Source organism: Pseudophryne corroboree, assembly GCF_028390025.1.
Source record: "Pseudophryne corroboree isolate aPseCor3 chromosome 10 unlocalized genomic scaffold, aPseCor3.hap2 SUPER_10_unloc_4, whole genome shotgun sequence".
In the NCBI taxonomy this organism is placed as follows: domain Eukaryota; kingdom Metazoa; phylum Chordata; class Amphibia; order Anura; family Myobatrachidae; genus Pseudophryne; species Pseudophryne corroboree.
The window spans coordinates 86,561-99,204 of NW_026967475.1; the positions used below are offsets into that span (position 1 = coordinate 86,561).

General features: G+C 52.8%; 1 protein-coding gene across 2 annotated transcripts in view; it reads left to right on the top strand.

The window, feature by feature from the left end:
- The first annotated feature begins 2,153 nt into the window (after nucleotides 1–2,153).
- The window catches only part of DISP3 (dispatched RND transporter family member 3), a 546,610-nt gene continuing 536,119 nt past the window's right edge, over nucleotides 2,154–12,644 (top strand). For both annotated transcript variants that reach the window (XM_063948697.1, XM_063948698.1), the window contains exon 1: nucleotides 2,154–2,446. The gene's annotated coding sequence lies outside the window, so the exon portion shown is untranslated. The remainder of the gene's footprint in view (nucleotides 2,447–12,644) is intronic.

Below are 12,644 nucleotides of genomic sequence, written 5' to 3' on the forward strand. Positions count from 1 at the left end.
TGTGTGTGCCAGGCTGGCTCAGCAGCAGTATATATATAGCCGGGTCTGTACCACTGGCTGGCAGCACGGGGAGGGGGCACAGGCTGGAACATGGGGAGGGGTACCCCACCATCCCCCAGCCAGGGCAGCAGTGGGTGTGTGTGCCAGGCTGGCTCAGCAGCAGTATATATATATAGCTGGGTCTGTACCACTGGCTGGCAGCACGGGGAGAGCACAGGCTGGCACATGGGGAGGACGCACCCCACCATTCTCCGGCCAGGTCAGCAGTGGGTGTGTGTGCCAGGCTGGCTCAGCAGCAGTATATATACATAGCCGGGTCTGTACCACTGGCTGGCAGCATGGGGTGGGGGCACAGGCTGGCACATGGGGAGGGGGCACCCCACCATCCCCCGGACAGGGCAGCAGTGGGTGTGTGTGCCAGGCTGGCTCAGCAGCAGTATATATATATAGCCGGGTCTGTACCACTGGCTGGCAGCATGGGGTGCGGGCACAGGCTGGCACATGGGGAAGGGCACCCCACCATCCCCCGGCCAGGGCAGCAGTGGGTGTGTGTGCCAGGCTGTCTTAGCAGCAGTATATATAAAGCCGGGTCTGTACCACTGGCTGGCAGCACGGGGTGGGGGCACAGGCTGGCACATGGAGAGGGGCACCCCACCATCCCCCAGCTAGGGTAGCAGTGGGTGTGTGTGCCAGGATGGCTCAGCAGCAGTATATAATATATAGCCGGGTTTGTACCACTGGCTGGCAGCACGGGGTGGGGGCACAGGCTGGCACATGGGGAGGGGGCACCCCACCACCCCCCGGCCAGGGCACAAGTGGGTGTGTGTGCCAGGCTGTCTCAGCAGCAGTATATATATAGCCAGGTCTGTACCATTGGCTGGCAGCACAGGGTGAGGGCACAGGCTGGCACATGGGGAGGGGCACCCCACCATCCCCCAGCCAGGGCAGCAGTGTGTGTGTGTGCCAGGCTGGCTCAGCAGCAGTATATATATAGCTGGGTCTGTACCACTGGCTGGCAGCATGGGGGTGGGGGGCACAGGCTTGCAAATGGGGAGGGGGCACCCCGCCATCCCCCAGCCAGGGCAGCAGTGGGTGTGTGTGCCAGGCTGGCTCAGCAGTAGTATATATATATAGCCGGGTCTGTACCACTGGCTGGCAGCATGGGGGTGGAGGGCACAGGCTGGCACATGGGGAGGGGCACCCCGCCATCCCCCGGCCAGGGCAGCAGTGGGTGTGTGTGCCAGGCTGGCTCAGCAGCAGTATATATATAGCCGGGTCTGTACCACTGGCTGGCAGCATGGAAAGGGGGCACAGGCTGGCACATGGGGAGGGGGCACCCCGCCATCCCCCGGCCAGGGCAGCAGTGGGTGGGTGTGCCAGGCTGGCTCAGCAGCAGTATATATATAGCCGGGTCTGTACCACTGGCTGGCAGCAAGGGGGGGGCACAGGCTGGCACATGGGGAGGGGGCACAGGCTGGCACATGGGGAGGGTGCACCCCACAATCCCCCGGCCAGGGCAGCAGTGGGTGTGTGTGCCAGGCTGGCTCAGCAGTATATATATAGCCGGGTCTGTACCACTGGCTGGCAGCATGGTGGTGGCGGGCACAGGCTGGCACATGGGGAGGGGGCACCCCACCATCCCCCGGCTAGGGCAGCAGGTGGTGTGTGTGCCAGGATGGCTCAGCAGCAGTATATATATAGCCAGGTCTGTACCACTGGCTGGCAGCATGGGGTGGGGGGCACAGGCTGGCACATGGGGAGGGGGCACCCCACCATCCCCCGGCTAGGGCAGCAGGTGGTGTGTGTGCCAGGCTGGCTCAGCAGCAGTATATATATAGCCAGGTCTGTACCACTGGCTGGCAGCATGGGGTGGGGGGCACAGGCTGGCACATGGGGAGGGGGCACCCCACCATCCCCCGGCTAGGGCAGCAGGTGGTGTGTGTGCCAGGCTGGCTCAGCAGCAGTATATATATAGCCAGGTCTGTACCACTGGCTGGCAGCATGGGGTGGGGGGCACAGGCTGGCACATGGGGAGGGGGCACCCCACCATCCCCCGGCTAGGGCAGCAGGTGGTGTGTGTGCCAGGCTGGCTCAGCAGCAGTATATATATAGCCGGGTCTGTACCACTGGCTGGCAGCACGGGGTGGGCACACTCCTGCACAGGGCTCCCTGGCACCGGGCACAGGCAGCAGCACCCTCCGGGCACAGCCGGGGTGTATCCTCTTCCCCCCGGGCACAGGCTGGGGGCAGCACCGGGGGCGGGGCCGGGCGGGGGGTGCGGGAGCCCCGGCCCCTCCGTCTCCCCGCTCAGTGGTAGGAGCCGCTATGAAAACAAAGGAGGAGACGCCGGAGATATAAGGATGGGAGCCGCCGTGTGCGGGCATCAGAGGCAGCATCGCCGCGTCCCCCCGCACCGCCTGCCGCAGCGCTAGTGCCCCGGACCCAGGTACACCGGAGGGGGGGTCACTGTGCACCGGGGGGGAGGGGGGTCACTGTGCACCAGGGGGGGGGGGGGGGGGGGGGGGATCACTGTGCACCAGGGGGGATCACTGTGAACCGGGGGGGGGGGGGGGAGAGGAGAGAGAGAGAATCACTGTGCACCGGAGGAGGGTGTTCACTGTGTAAAGGGGTACATCAGGTTGCATTGTGGCACATGGGGGGGGGGGGGGGGGGGGTCACTGTTGTTGGGGTGTCTCTCTGTTGGGGGTCACTGTGTTTGGGGAGTCACTGTGTTGGGGGAGGAGCAGGATACATAGTTGCACATGGGGGGGTCACTCTGTTTTTGGGGAGTCTCTATTGGAGGTCACTCTGTTTTTGGGGAGTCACTGTATTGGGGGGAGCAGCAGAATACATTGCTGCACATGGGGAGTCTCTCAGTTGGGGGTCACTGTGTTGGGGTTGCTGGTCACTGGGGGGTCTCAGTGGGGGTGCAGGCCCCTGCACTGTTGCTGCGGGTCACTGGGGTAATGTGTCTCAGTGGGGGTGCGGGCCCCTGCACTGTTGCTGCGGGTCACTGTTGGGGTACCGGGGTGCGGGCCCCTGCACTGTTGCTGCGGGTCACTGTTGGGGTACCGGGGTGCGGGCCCCTGCACTGTTGCTGCGGGTCACTGTTGGGGTACCGGGGTGCGGGCCCCTGCACTGTTGCTGCGGGTCACTGTTGGGGTACCGGGGTGCGGGCCCCTGCACTGTTGCTGCAGGTCACTGTTGGGGTACCGGGGTGCGGGCCCCTGCACTGTTGCTGCAGGTCACTGTTGGGGTACCGGGGTGCGGGCAGTCTCTGTGATGAGCTGCAGGTGATGGGGAACTTTCGGCTGCTCTCGGGTTCCTTTGTCTGAGGCTCCGCTGGGTGGTGTGATCAGGGGCAGCTGCCTGTAGGGGGCATTATTCTTAGCATCTGGGGGAAGACCCATAGCTGAGGTGTGCAGTAATCCAATAAGCAGACTCTAATCCCCCCCCTTCCCTCCTGACCCGCAGCAAAGAGCGACCAGCGCCGCCTGGTAACCGCCATCCTGTTCTTATTACATTGTCTAGAACTTCTCTCTTCTTACTACAGTATGTGTCTCTGTCCTGTATATGTGCTGCTGATCTGAGGGTAATACTGTGACTTGCCCCCTCTATATCAGTGTATGTGGTGCTGATCTGAGGTAATACTGTGACTTGCCCCCTCTATATCAGTGTATGTGGTGCTGATCTGATGTAATACTGTGACTTGCCCCCTCTATATCAGTGTATTAGGTGCTGATCTGAGGGTAATACTGTGACTTGCCCCCTCTATATCAGTGTATGTGGTGCTGATCTGAGTTAATACTGTGACTTGCCCCCTCTATATCAGTGTATGAGGTGCTGATCTGAGGGTAATACTGTGACTTGCCCCCTCTATATCAGTGTATGAGGTGCTGATCTGAGGGTAATACTGTGACTTGCCCCCTCTATATCAGTGTATGTGGTGCTGATCTGAGGGTAATACTGTGACTTGCCCCCTCTATATCAGTGTATGCGCTGCTGATCTGAGGGTAATACTGTGACTTGCCCCCTCTATATCAGTGTATGCGCTGCTGATCTGAGGGTAATACTGTGACTTGCCCCCTCTATATCAGTGTATGTGGTGCTGATCTGAGGTAATACTGTGACTTGCCCCCTCTATATCAGTGTATGTGGTGCTGATCTGAGGGTAATACTGTGACTTGCCCCCTCTATATCAGTGTATGTGGTGCTGATCTGAGGTAATACTGTGACTTGCCCCCTCTATATCAGTGTATGTGGTGCTTATCTGAGGGTAATACTGTGACTTGCCCCCTCTATATCAGTGTATGTGGTGCTGATCTGAGGGTAATACTGTGACTTGCCCCCTCTATATCAGTGTATGTGGTGCTGATCTGAGGGTAATACTGTGACTTGCCCCCTCTATATCAGTGTATGTGGTGCTGATCTGAGGTAATACTGTGACTTGCCCCCTTTATATCAGTGTATGTGGTGCTGATCTGAGGTAATACTGTGACTTGCCCCCTCTATATCAGTGTATGTGCTGCTGATCTGAGGGTAATACTGTGACTTGCCCTCTCTATATCAGTGTATGTGCTGCTGATCTGAGGGTAATACTGTGACTTGCCCCCTCTATATCAGTGTATGTGGTGCTGATCTGAGGGTAATACTGTGACTTGCCCCCTCTATATCAGTGTATGTGCTGCTGATCTGAGGTAATACTGTGACTTGCCCCCTCTATATCAGTGTATGTGGTGCTTATCTGAGGTAATACTGTGACTTGCCCCCTCTATATCAGTGTATGTGCTGCTTATCTGAGGTAATACTGTGACTTGCCCCCTCTATATCAGTGTATGCGATGCTGATCTGAGGTAATACTGTGACTTGCCCCCTCTATATCAGTGTATTAGGTGCTGATCTGAGGGTAATACTGTGACTTGCCCCCTCTATATCAGTGTATGTGGTGCTGATCTGAGGTAATACTGTGACTTGCCCCCTCTATATCGGTGTTTGTGGTGCTGATCTTAGGGTAATACTGTGACTTGCCCCCTCTATATCGGTGTTTGTGGTGCTGATCTTAGGGTAATACTGAGACTTGCCCCCTCTATATCAGTGTATTAGGTGCTGATCTGAGGGTAATACTGTGACTTGCCCCCTCTATATCAGTGTATGTGGTGCTGATCTGAGGTAATACTGTGACTTGCCCCCTCTATATCAGTGTATGTGGTGCTGATCTGAGGTAATACTGTGACTTGCCCCCTCTATATCAGTGTATGTGGTGCTTATCTGAGGGTAATACTGTGACTTGCCCCCTCTATATCAGTGTATGTGGTGCTGATCTGAGGGTAATACTGTGACTTGCCCCCTCTATATCAGTGTATGTGGTGCTGATCTGAGGGTAATACTGTGACTTGTCCCCTCTATATCAGTGTATGTGGTGCTGATCTGAGGTAATACTGTGACTTGCCCCCTTTATATCAGTGTATGTGGTGCTGATCTGAGGTAATACTGTGACTTGCCCCCTCTATATCAGTGTATTAGGTGCTGATCTGAGGGTAATACTGTGACTTGCCCCCTCTATATCGGTGTTTGTGGTGCTGATCTTAGGGTAATACTGTGACTTGCCCCCTCTATATCGGTGTTTGTGGTGCTGATCTTAGGGTAATACTGAGACTTGCCCCCTCTATATCAGTGTATTAGGTGCTGATCTGAGGGTAATACTGTGACTTGCCCCCTCTATATCAGTGTATGTGCTGCTGATCTGAGGTAATACTGTGACTTGCCCCCTCTATATCAGTGTATGTGCTGCTTATCTGAGGTAATACTGTGACTTGCCCCCTCTATATCAGTGTATGTGCTGCTGATCTGAGGGTAATACTGTGACTTGCCCCCTCTATATCAGTGTATTAGGTGCTGATCTGAGGGTAATACTGTGACTTGCCCCCTCTATATCAGTGTATGTGGTGCTGATCTGAGGTAATACTGTGACTTGCCCCCTCTATATCGGTGTTTGTGGTGCTGATCTTAGGGTAATACTGTGACTTGCCCCCTCTATATCGGTGTTTGTGGTGCTGATCTTAGGGTAATACTGAGACTTGCCCCCTCTATATCAGTGTATTAGGTGCTGATCTGAGGGTAATACTGTGACTTGCCCCCTCTATATCAGTGTATGTGCTGCTGATCTGAGGGTAATACTGTGACTTGCCCCCTCTATATCAGTGTATGTGGTGCTGATCTGAGGGTAATACTGTGACTTGCCCCCTCTATATCAGTGTATGTGGTGCTGATCTGAGGGTAATACTGTGACTTGCCCCCTCTATATCAGTGTATGTGGTGCTGATCTGAGGGTAATACTGTGACTTGCCCCCTCTATTTCTCTGACGTCCTAGTGGATGCTGGGGACTCCGTAAGGACCATGGGGAATAGAGGCTCCGCAGGAGACTGGGCACAAAAGTAAAGCTTTAGAACTACCTGGTGTGCACTGGCTCCTCCCCCTATGACCCTCCTCCAAGCCTCAGTTAGTTAGATGTTTGTGCCCGAACGAGAAGGGTGCACACTAGGTGGCTCTCCTGAGCTGCTTAGTGAAAAGTTTAGTTTTAGGTTTTTTATGTTCAGTGAGACCTGCTGGCAACAGGCTCACTGCATCGAGGGACTAAGGGGAGACGAAGCGAACTCGCCTGCGTGCAGAGTGGATTGGGCTTCTTAGGCTACTGGACATTAGCTCCAGAGGGACCGATCACAGGCCCAGCCATGGATAGGTCCCAGAGCCGCGCCGCCGGCCCCCTTACAGAGCCAGAAGACAGAAGAGGTCCGGAAAATCGGCGGCAGAAGACGTCCTGTCTTCAACAAGGTAGCGCACAGCACTGCAGCTGTGTGCCATTGCTCTAAGCACACTTCACACTCCGGTCACTGAGGGTGCAGGGCGCCCTGAGACGCAATAAAAACACCTTGGATGGCAAAAAATGCATCACATATAGCTCCTGGGCTATATGGATGAATTTAACCCCTGCCAGAATACACAGAAAAACGGGAGATAAGGCCGCCGAGAAGGGGGCGGAGCCTATCTCCTCAGCACACTGGCGCCATTTTCCCTCACAGCTCCGTTGGAGGGAAGCTCCCTGGCTCTCCCCTGCAGTCACTACACTACAGAAAGGGTTAAAAAAGAGAGGGGGGCACTAATTAGGCGCAGTATTAACAATACAGCAGCTATAAGGGGAAAAACACTTATATAAGGTTATCCCTGTATATATATAGCGCTCTGGTGTGTGCTGGCAAACTCTCCCTCTGTCTCCCCAAAGGGCTAGTGGGGTCCTGTCCTCCATCAGAGCATTCCCCGTGTGTGTGCTGTGTGTCGGTACGTTTGTGTCGACATGTATGAGGAGAAAAATGATGTGGAGACGGAGCAGATTGCCTGTAATAGTGATGTCACCCCCTAGGGGGTCGACACCTGAGTGGATGAACTGTTGGAAGGAATTACGTGACAGTGTCAGCTCTGTATAAAAGACAGTGGTTGACATGAGACAGCCGGCTACTCAGCTTGTGCCTGTCCAGACGTCTCATAGGCCGTCAGGGGCTCTAAAGCGCCCGTTACCTCAGATGGCAGATATAGACGCCGACACGGATACTGACTCCAGTGTCGACGGTGAAGAGACAAATGTGACTTCCAGTAGGGCCACACGTTACATGATTGAGGCAATGAAAAATGTTTTACACATTTCTGATAATACGAGTACCACCAAAAAGGGGTATTATGTTCGGTGAGGAAAAACTACCTGTAGTTTTCCTGAATCTGAGAAATTAAATGAGGTGTGTGATGATGCGTGGGTTTCCCCCGATAACTGATAATTTCTAAAATGTTATTGGCATTATACCCTTTCCCGCCAGAGGTTAGGGTACGTTGGGAAACACCCCCTAGGGTGGATAAAGCGCTCACACGCTTGTAAGAACAAGGGCTCTACCCTCTCCTGAGATGGCCGCCCTTAAGGATCCTGCTGATCGAAAGCAGGAGGGTATCCTAAAATGTATTTACACACATACTGGTGTTATACTGCGACCAGCAATCGCCTCAGCCTGGATGTGCAGTGCTGGGTTGGCGTGGTCAGATTCCCTGACAAAAAATATTGATACCCTAGATAGGGACAGTATATTATTGCCTATAGAGCATTTAAAAGATGCATTTCTATATATGCATGATGCACAGCGGAATATTTGCCGACTGGCATCAAGTCTAAGTGCGTTGTCCATTTCTGCCAGTAAAGGGTTATGGACACGACAGTGGTCAGGTGATGCGGATTCCAAACGGCATTTGGAAGTATTGCCTTATTAAGGGGAGGAGTTATTTGGGGTCGGTCTTTCAGACCTGGTGGCCACGGCAACAGCTGGGAAATCCACGTTTGTACCCCAGGTCGCCTCTCAACATGAGAAGACGCCGTATTATCAGGCGCAGTCTTTTCGTGGGCAAGCGGGCAAAAGGTTCCTCATTTCTGCCCCGTGACAGAGGGAGAGGAAAAAGGCTGCAGAAATCAGCCAGTTCCCAGGAACAGAAGCCCTTTCCCGCCTCTGCCAAGCCCTCAGTATGACGCTGGGGCTTTACAAGCAGAATCAGGCACGGCGGGGGCCCGTCTCAATGAATTTCAGCGCGCAGTGGGCTCACTCGCAAGTAGACCCCTGGATCCTTCAGGTGATATCTCAGGGGTACAAATTGGAATTCGAGACGTCTCCCCCTCGCCGTTTCCTAAAGTCGGCTTTACCGATGTCTCCTTCTGACAGGGAGGCAGTTTTGGAAGCCATTCACAAGCTGTATTCCCAGCAGGTGATAATCAAGGTACCCCTCCTGCAACAGGGAACGGGGTATTATTCCACACTGTTGTGGTACCGAAGCCGGACGGCTCGGTGAGACCGATTCTAAATCTAAAATCTTGAACACTTACATACGGAGGTTCAAATTCAAGATTGAGTCACTCAGAGCAGTGATTGCGAACCTGGAAGAAGGGGACTACATGATGTCTCGGGACATCAAGGATGCTTACCTTCATGTCCCAATTTACCCTTCTCACCAAGTGTACCTCAGGTTTATGGTACAGAACTGTCACTATCAGTTTCAGACGCTGCCGTATGGATGGTCCACGGCACCCCGGGTCTTTACCAAGGTAATGGCCGAAATGATGATACTCCTTCGAAGGAAGGGAATTTTAGTTATCCCTTACTTGGACGATTCCCTGATAAGGGTAAGATCCAGGGAACAGTTGGAGGTCGGTGTAGCACTATCTCAGGTAGTGTTGCGGCAGCACGATTGGATTCTCAATATTCCAAAATCGCAGCTGATTCCGACGACTCGTAGTCTGTTCCTAGGGATGATCCTGGACACAGTCCAGAAAAAGGTGTTTCTCCCGGAGGAGAAAGTCAGGGAGTTATCCGAGCTAGTCGGGAACCTCCTATAACCGAGCCAAGTCTCAGTACATCAATTAAAGGGTTCTGGGAAAAATGGTGGCTTCCTACGAAGCAATCCCATTCGGCAGATTCCACGCAAGAACTTTCCAGTGGGACCTGCTGGACAAATGGTCTGGGTCGCATCTTCAGATGCATCAGCGGATAACCCTGTCACCAAGCACAAGGGTGTCTCTCCTGTGGTGGTTGCAGAGTGCTCATCTTCTAGAGGGCCGCAGATTCGACATTCAGGACTGGGTCCTGGTGACCACGGATGCCAGCCTGCGAGGCTGGGGAGCAGTCACACAGGGAAGGAATTTCCAGAGCTTATGGTCAAGCCTGGAGACATCACTTCACATAATCATCCTGAAGCTAAGGGCCATTTACAATGCTCTAAGCTCAGCAAGACCTCTGCTTCAAGGTCACCCAGAGTTGATCCATTCGGACAACATCACGGCAGTCACCCACGTAAACAGACAGGGTGACACAAGAAGCAGGAGGGCAATGGCAGAAGCTGCAAGGATTCTTCGCTGTGCGGAAAATCATGTGATAGCACTGTCAGCAAGTGGGGACTTCACCCAGAAGTCTTCCACATGTTTATAAAACTCGACAAGTATTGCGCCGGGTCAAGGGACCCTCCGGCAATAGCTGTAGACGCTCTGGTAACACAGTGGGTGTACCAGTCAGTGTATGTGTTCCCTCCTCTGCCTCTCATACCCAAGGTACTGAGAATTATAAGATGGAGAGGAGTAAGCACTATATTCGGGCTCCGGATTGGCCAAGAAGGACTTGGTAACCGGAACTTCAAGAGATGCTCACGGAAGGATCCGTGGCCTCTACCTCTAAGAAGGGACCTGCTCCAGCAAGGACCCTGTCTGTTCCAAGACTTACCGCGACTGCGTTTGACGGCATGGCGGTTGAACGCCGGATCCTGAAGGAGAAAGGCATTCCGGATGAAGTCATTCCTATCCTGATCAAAGCCAGGAAAGATATAACCGCAAAACATTATCACCGCATTTGGCAAAATATGTTGCGTGGTGAGAGGCCAGTAAGGCCCCGACGGAGGAATTTTCAACTAGGTCGATTCCTACATTTCCTGCAAACAGGAGTGTCTATGGGCCTGAAATTGGGGTCCATTAAGGTTCAAATTTCGGCCCTGTCAATTTTCTTCCAAAAAGAACTAGCTTCAGTCCCTGAAGTTCAGACGTTTGTGAAAGGGGTACTGTATATACAGCCTCCTTTTGTGCCTCCAGTGGCACCTTGGGATCTAAATGTAGTTTTTGGGTTCCAAAAGTCACATTGGTTTGAACCACTTAAATATGTGGAGTTAAAATATCTCACATGGAAAGTGGTCATGCTGTTGGCCCTGGCCTGGGCCAGGTGCGTGTCAGAATTGGCGGCTTTATCCTGTAAAAGCCCTCATCTGATTTTCCATTCGGACAGGGCGGAATTGAGGACTTGTCCTCAGTTTCTCCCTAAGGTGTTTTTCAGCGTTTCACCTGAATCAACCTATTGTGGTGCCTGCGGCTACTAAGGACTTGGAGGACTCCAAGTTGCTAGACGTTGTCAGGGCCCTGGAAATATAGGTTTCCAGGACGGCTGGAGTCAGAAAATCTGACTCGTTGTTTATTCTGTATGCACCCAACAAGCTGGGTGCTCCTGCTTCTAAGCAGACTATTGCTCGTTGGATTTGTAGTACAATTCAGCTTGCACATTCTGTGGCAGGCCTGCCACAGACAAAATCTGTAAAAGCCCATTCCACAAGGAAGGTGGGCTCATCTTGGGCGGCTGCCCGAGGTGTTTCGGCTTTACAACTTTGCCGAGCAGCTACTTGGTCAGGAGCAAGTACGTTTGTAAAATTCTACAAATTTGATACCCTGGCTGAGGAGGACCTGGAGTTCTCTCATTTGGTGCTGCAGAGTCATCCGCACTCTCCCGCCCGTTTGGGAGCTTTGGTATAATCCCCATGGTCCTTACGGAGTCCCCAGCATCCACTAGGACGTCAGAGAAAATAAGAATTTACTTACCGATAATTCTATTTCTCGTAGTCCGTAGTGGATGCTGGGCGCCCATCCCAAGTGCGGATTGTCTGCAATACTGGTACATAGTTATTGTTACCAAAAAAATCGGGTTATTGCTGTAGTGAGCCATCTTTTCTAGAGGCTCCTCTGTTATCATGCTGTTAACTGGGTTTAGATCACAAGTTATATGGTGTGATTGGTGTGGCTGGTATGAGTCTTACCCGGGATTCAAAATCCTTCCTTATTGTGTACGCTCGTCCGGGCACAGTATCCTAACTGAGGCTTGGAGGAGGGTCATAGGGGGAGGAGCCAGTGCACACCAGGTAGTTCTAAAGCTTTACTTTTGTGCCCAGTCTCCTGCGGAGCCGCTATTCCCCATGGTCCTTACGGAGTCCCCAGCATCCACTACGGACTACGAGAAATAGAATTATCGGTAAGTAAATTCTTATTATCAGTGTATGTGGTGCTGATCTGATGTAATACTGTGACTTGCCCCCTCTATATCAGTGTATGTGGTGCTGATCTGAGGTAATACTGTGACTTGCCCCCTCTATATCAGTGTATGTGGTGCTTATCTGAGGGTAATACTGTGACTTGCCCCCTCTATATCAGTGTATGTGGTGCTGATCTGATGTAATACTGTGACTTGCCCCCTCTATATCAGTGTATGTGGTGCTGATCTGAGGGTAATACTGTGACTTGCCCCCTCTATATCAGTGTATGTGGTGCTGATCTGAGGGTAATACTGTGACTTGCACCCTCTATATCAGTGTATGTGGTGCTGATCTGAGGGTAATACTGTGACAATGCTAAATTCCTTGTCGTATAAACAACCCTTATGAAGCTAAGAACACTGTACGCTGTTTATTTAAGAAATACCGTAATGATACGCTATTTGCGTAACGATCGCTCAGCCGTAGGCGAGACGCTCAAGCGTCACGTTCGCTCACGGCCCAGTGATCACAAGACACGTTATTGGTTATGTCTAGGGGAAAGATTCGCTGTAACGTAGCGTACGCTAGAGACCACGAGGAGGTCACCAGCGATGCAGACGCTCACAACACTATACCTTTATGTTAAACCTTATACCGATGAAATACACTGAATACCTTAATGTGAGTACAGGGTGTAAGTGCAACCTTGTGGAACCTGACTATCTACAAAGCTGCATGAGCGTCACCGACGCTCAAATGAACACTTATCACTATAGGAAAT